The following is a 7,184-nucleotide window of genomic DNA, read 5'->3' as shown; positions in this document are numbered from 1 at the left end:
ACACCAAGCCAAAACTACTTTGCCTCAACCGGAAAACAAGGAAGGATACATAACCCGCATCTAATCACCATCTCCCATGTAGCTTCATGGGGCCCAAAGTTCTTCCATTGCACTTCAACTTGCTCAATTTCTCGGTTCCAAAGCACGAGAACCTTTTTCTTCAATATACATTGAGGCTCTGGCTGGAATTCTCTGTATGGTTCCACCTGCAATACAAACTAGTCAATCACATGATTAACATCCTTAGCATGCTTCTTAAGGAATGATAAATGGAAAACATCATGGACTTTCATTATTGGAGGTAGTGCAAGTTGATAGGCTATTGGCCCAATCCTCTCAATAATGTTGAAGGATCCACAAAAACATGGTGCTAGCATGGCACATGATCCATTTTGTAAGGAGATCTTCCTCGATTTGATGTGCAAGTACACTTGTTCTCCAACCTAGAACTCCTTGAACCACCTGTTCCAATCTGTATAGATTTTTTGCCTATCATGTGTTTCCTTTAGATTTTTTCTTTATAACCTGCATTTCATGTTCCATGTCTACCAACATATCTGGTCCAATCAAAACCCTATCAACCAAATCACTCCAACTAATGCGAATGTTGCAATTTCGCCCATACAATGCTTCAAAAGGACTCATCCTTAAATATTTCTGATACCCATTGTTGTACACGAACTATACCAGTGGAAGATACTCTTCCCACTTTTGCTACTGAAGCATCACATACATCCTCAACATGTCCTCCAATATCCTATTGACCCTCTTTGTCTGTCCATTTTTCTGCGGAGCATAAGCCATACTGAAGTCGAACTCTGTGCCCAATCCTGCAAAAAACTCCTTCCAAAACTTGGAAGTGAAATTTTCATCCCCATCTGACACAATCTTCTTCGGAACAGTGTGAAGTCTAACCACATATCTAATTAACCCCTGTGCTACATCGCTAGCTGAGAATTTAGACTTCACAAGAATGAAATGTACAACCTTTGACAATATTTCCACAATAAACATGATGGAATCACGTTGTCTCACTTTTTTCGGGAAACCTATAATGAAGCCCATGGAAATGACTTCCCATTTCCACTCTGGAATTGCGATCGATAGCAAAAGTCCACTTGGAATCTTACATTTCGCTTTCACTCACTAACAATAAAAGCATCTAGCCATGAACTCTTCTACATACCTCTTCAAATTCGACCAATAGTAAAATCTCTTCAATGTTGTTAGTGTCTTCTGGTATCCTGGGTGACCTGAATAAGGTTTTGCATGAAACTCTCTCAATATCATTTTCTTGAGCTCACTTGTATCCAACACATATATCCTATCTCTGAATCTAACCAATCCATTTGTTGTAAGACAATAATCCATATCCTGTGCACCCGCACCTGTACTTGTACATGTACCACTACCTGTACATGTACCATCACCTGTACCTATACTTGTACTATCACCTGTACTTGTACATGTTCTCTACTGCAACCTATGCACAAGATCCATATATCTGACATCCTGCTGACCTCCCCACAAGATCCTATCCTGTAGATCTGTCCCACAGGAGATCATAGCTGCTAAGTGATTTACCTGTACCCACCTCCTAAGAGCATTTGTCACTTTGTTATCTTTACTTTTGATATATCTGATCTCGAAATCAAACTCACTGATCGTAGCCAACCACCAAGCCTACCTACCATTCATAATTGGTTGGTCAAATAGATATTACAAACTAATGTGATCACTCATCAATGTAAATCTCCTGCAAAAAGATAGTGTCTCCACATCTTCAACACATGTATAATCACTGCTAGCTCAAGATCATGTGTGGGATAGTTTTGCTCATTCTCATTCAGTTTCCATGACTCATAACATACCACCTATCCATCCTACATAAGGACTCCACCAACTCCCTTATTACAAGAATATGTGCATACTACAAATTCTTTGTCTCTATATTCAATCTTTAGCATTGGTGCAAGTGTGAACAACTGCTTGAGCTACTCAAAACTAGCCTCACACTCCTCTGTCCATTCGAACTTGTTACCTTTCCTCTGCAGTGATGTGATAGGATAACAAATCTGTGAGAAGTTCCTTATGAACCTCCTGTAGTAGCCTCCCAAACCCATGAAGGATGTCATCTCATTCGCATTCTTCGGAGCTACCCGCTCCATGATGGCTCTTATCTTTTCTGGATCTACTACAATTCCCTCCTTGGAGATAAAATTCTCTAAGTAATGTACCTCGGTCTGAAAGAAACTACACTTGCTGAGCTTAGCATACAACTGATGCTCTCTCAACAACCTCAACACTACAGCTAAATGTTCAGCATTCTCTTCCTCATTTTTAGAATATACCAATATAGCATCAATGAACATAATAACAAACTTATCCAAGTACAGACGCAACACACTATTCATCAAACACATAAATGTAGTTGGAGCATTAGTTAAGCCAAATGGAACTACAATAAACTCATAATGCTCATACCTAGTCCTGAATGTGGTCTTGTAAATGTCCTCCTCTTTTATGCGTACCTAATGATATCTGGATCTTAAGTAGATCTTAGAGAGCACTGCTTCTCCCTTCAACTGATCGAACAATTCATCAATCCTTGGTAAAGGGTAATTCTTCTTGATGGTCACTTTTTTCGACTGCCTATAGTCAATGCATAATCTGAGAGTACCATCTTTCTTCTTCAAAAACAAACGGTGCGCCCCATGGCGATACACTCGGCCTAATGTATCCCTTGTCCAACATTTCCTTGAGATGCAACTTTAACTCAACCAAATCAGGTGTGCTCATCTTGTAAGGTGATTTTGATGTTGGAGTTTCCCTTGGCACTAACTCAATAGAAAAGTCTATCTCCTTGTGAGGTGGCAACTCTGAAATTTCCTTAGGAAATACATGCTTGAATTGTTTTAGAATTGGGTATCTTCTCAACACATTGACATCCTCAACTTCCTTATGTTTATCACTATAAATGTGTACTACAAATAACTTACACCCTTTCCCACGACTATGCTTTTCCTGCATAGCTGCCACCATCTTAACTGATGTGGCTTTCTTCTTTCCATGTAAGACTCTTGGTTCCCCATTGTCATCAACATACTCAATGAATTTTTCATAACAGTCTACCTTGGTTCTATGAAGATACAAACAAACCATGTCCAACAACATATTGTATGATCCTAATAGTAATACATTCAAATGTGTTGTTGTAGGCATACCATTCAAATCAAATGCACAAGCTTTTACCCAATGATGAACTCACTTCTTCGTACCTGTAGCCAACTAGACTAACCAAGATTCTGCATGAAATTCCTTATTCAAGCCACACTTATCAACCAAGTTAGGACTAACATAGCTATAATTAGATCCAGTTCAATCAAAATAGAAATAACTTGATCACAAAGATTACCGTCCATATCAATGATAGATGCGTGATGCTCTGCCTGTTTTTTATCTGATGATGCACAAATAAGTGGAATACTCTAACCAACATTCCAAACAGTATGTGCCGCCTGCGCACTTTATATCTAAGGTCTACCACCCTGATTCTACAGATAATCTCTTCTGCGATGTTCTTTGCCACAAGTCCAACACTCTATAGGCTTCCAACCTGTCTCGTTGTTCTGTTCTCCTGATCGGAATCCCTATCCTCTATCTGATGTATTGAGCTTCTTAGGCAGTGCAACATTCTCCTTGTTACCTGTGTCATGTGGTCTTACTCGCTTCTTGTCCCATTTTCCTTCATTCTTTTCATTACCTCTCCATTCTGGCTTAGTCTCAATTCTGCTCTTCAATTGTTCGTAGCAATGCTTCAATTTTTTAATGGCCTCCTCCAATGATATAGGCTCATCAAACTCAATCCTATCTTTGAATGCAACTGATAATCAACTAACGAATCTCTTAATCTTAGCCTTCTCCTCCTTGAGGTAAGGCACATACCTCAACAACTCCAAGAATCTATTAGTGTACTCATCATCTATCATGGATCCATCTTTAGCTCATATAATTTATTTTTCCCTATCATCAAATTATCTTTCTGACAACTACTTCTTCTTTAATAGCCTCTCAAACTCACTCCAAATCAAATATTTCTCATTTATGCCTTTGACATTCTTCACATCTTCCCACCAAATGTTTGCTTTTCCTTTGAGACTAAATGTAGCCACTCTAGCTTTCATGTTCTCTAAATATTCATGTAATCTAATTAAATTTTTCGTGCCTAGAAGCCATGCCTCTACATCTTGTGATTTCTTTACCTCTCCATCAAAAGTAGGTGGATTCTCTTTCTTAAACTCATCTGGAAAATACCCCTTATCACTTCTCCTGTAAGGATGATACCAATGCCGATCATAGTTCTTATCTGAATTAGAACTAGAATCATACTTGTGTCTATCCCCTCTCTTTTCAAGAGTTTCCAACAATATGCCATCTCTGATATCTGAGCTATGACTACCATGTGATATACTACCATATGCCCCATTAGTTATATCCTCCTTCTCATAATTGATCTGAAGCAATCCCTGTCGCTGCAAATTTGACAAGCTTTGAAGTATGACTGCATTTAACTTTGCTAATCTTTCCTATGTCTATATGATTTTGTCATTATATGCCCTACAACTCCTTATTTATTCATTTAAGCTTCTTAGTGTCACTTCCAAGTTAGAAGAGTTCCCAACACCATAATTCTATTATGATTCATAGGGAGAGTCTTTGTAGTCAACCATCTTGCTATCCATTTGATATTTCTTCCTACAAGGTATATCATGTCAGCTAAACCAAATCATAATAAACCAACGTACCTTAGCATAGATCGGGGAGGATACCTTGTTTGCAAGATCAAAAACACAGTTTGATACATGTATAATATAATAATGACAATATATAGAAACTTAATACATAAGCATATGACCATGCAACCGTCATTCTACCTAGGGTCTAGTCATCAATACATGACCTTAACAAAAACACACACCATGACCTCATGCATGAAAAGAACCACCACATCACTATACTCTTGACCACATGCAAACATGAACATGCATAAGAAATATGTAACCAACTACACATATGCATAAGCACATATGATCAAGCATGAGTGAATGATACTTGAAATCAAACCTGCAAGAATGATACATGCAACCAAGAATACAAGAATTTAACCAAACATGCAAGAATGTATCCAAGAATACTACAATGATACATGTAAGTGACATAAATCGACATATAACGAGTCATACACTCACATCGATGCATTCCACAATAGGATCCTCAAATTCCACACGGCGACATCACTACAACCATGAACAACATCATGCAAATTCAACAAGCACATGGAATGCAAGGGTGAGAGACACACGTGGAACTAACATGTATGCATGACCAGCACATAGCCCATCTTGTCTGAGGGGTGAACCATGCTCTAATACCACTCTGTAGCACCCTCCTCCCACATCTATGCAAGTAAGCATCCAACCGGGGTAAACATGTGATGAGAATCCACTATGATATGATTCGACCTCCTAAGTCACATTAAGGAAGTAGAACTGACATAAACACACCATATAGACATTAAACATCAGCTATAGGACCCCTAGGAACTAATCCAATACTTTAGACATCTTTCCCTTAGGTCCCACTAAACCTTTAGACAACTTACGCCTCAGTCACTCTCATGCTATAGGCATGACAATGTCTAGAAACCCAAAGTCGCTCTCATAGGCTTGTCTGCTAGTGACCAGAGACTAAATTTGTCAGTGCTATGCTAGCAACCCTGAGATTTGAGCCACTTTTTAAGGCCCAGATCCCAGGTCACTAAACATAATTGAACCATATCTTCAGAAAACTAAAATAACATGGAAATGATAGTATTAAAGCAAATACTTGTTTAGACCTTGATTGGACCCCTACTAGCCATGACAGGCATTTCATTAAACATATCACAAATATGTAACCTATAGGTGTAAATAATTGTTCTGAGCATAGGGGTCTCATACTTTACTGAGAATCACTAAGAACCATTGATGCCTCGATACATCAACTTCCATTCCATCTATTTGGTCATAGATACATTGATCATTCAATTACAAGTAAAAACATGATGAAATCCATACATGGGTGTTGTCATAAAACACATACATAACCAGCATAATAGTAGCAAAAATACGCATGAAGGTACAACCATATAGACCACATATAATCCATAAAAATACTCATATAAATACAAGGAGAAATAACCTTTCATTGATGATGAAAAATAAAAACTCGAGATGGGACTTCCACGTTCCACCCGACCATAGAATGGTTGAGCCAAATCTCTCTTTAGTCATTCACCCTTGTGCCATATTCCAAGCATGAATGTGGGATTTCAGAGAACACATCAATCAAAAATCATCCAGGGCTTCCAAAGGCCATCCACCTCAACCCATCAAACAATGATTCCACCACTCAGTCAGACATCACCAAAACCATCATCAGATTGGTCTCCATCCAAGCCTTCCAGGGCTTCCATTTGTTCCACCCAAGGCTTCCAGGACTAGTAACTCAACCCACCAAGGGATTCCAGAGCGTTTGTCCAACCAAGGCTTCCAAGGATTGATAGCTCAACCCAAGCTAAGAAAACATGAGAACCAAACAAGAAAGAACAATGAAATTATACCCACAATCACCATGGCTATCCAGGAAATGGAAAGGCTAGGCAATCCACTATCAATCCTGGACATCCTCCATGCCAATGACATATCACAACCAAAAATCCACATGCATATGCCATGCATGCCAAAACTAGTGAAGGAAACATACATGCAACTTGGTACCTACAAGAAAATCTTATGTAGCTATTGATCCTAATGCCTTATTTTGCTTTCCTACTCTTCCTTTTCCTTCTTTCTCCTAGAATCAAAATATGCCACACCCTCCAAGAGTGCTCCAAGAAAAATCTAACTCTCCAAGAGTATGAGAGAGAGAGATAATAATGAGAGAGCTCTGAAACTGAACTGCCAAAAGGTTACCCACTAATACTCAAAAGCCTTTTTATGAACTAGGTCTCTATATTCTTCATTTCCCATTATTTTCCTTCATTATCCTCCTCACATTCAACATGTGACCTTTCATCTCCCTTTTCTCCTAATTTCCGTTATTTTCATAACTAAATGTGCCAAAAATGTCATTTTTGCTTCCCA

This window comes from Pinus tabuliformis, chromosome 5_2 (genome assembly GCF_031772625.1).
Source record: "Pinus tabuliformis cultivar Carrire ecotype Pingquan chromosome 5_2, CPIR1, whole genome shotgun sequence".
Lineage (NCBI taxonomy): Eukaryota > Viridiplantae > Streptophyta > Pinopsida > Pinales > Pinaceae > Pinus > Pinus tabuliformis.
Note: the sequence above shows the minus strand (reverse complement) of the source record.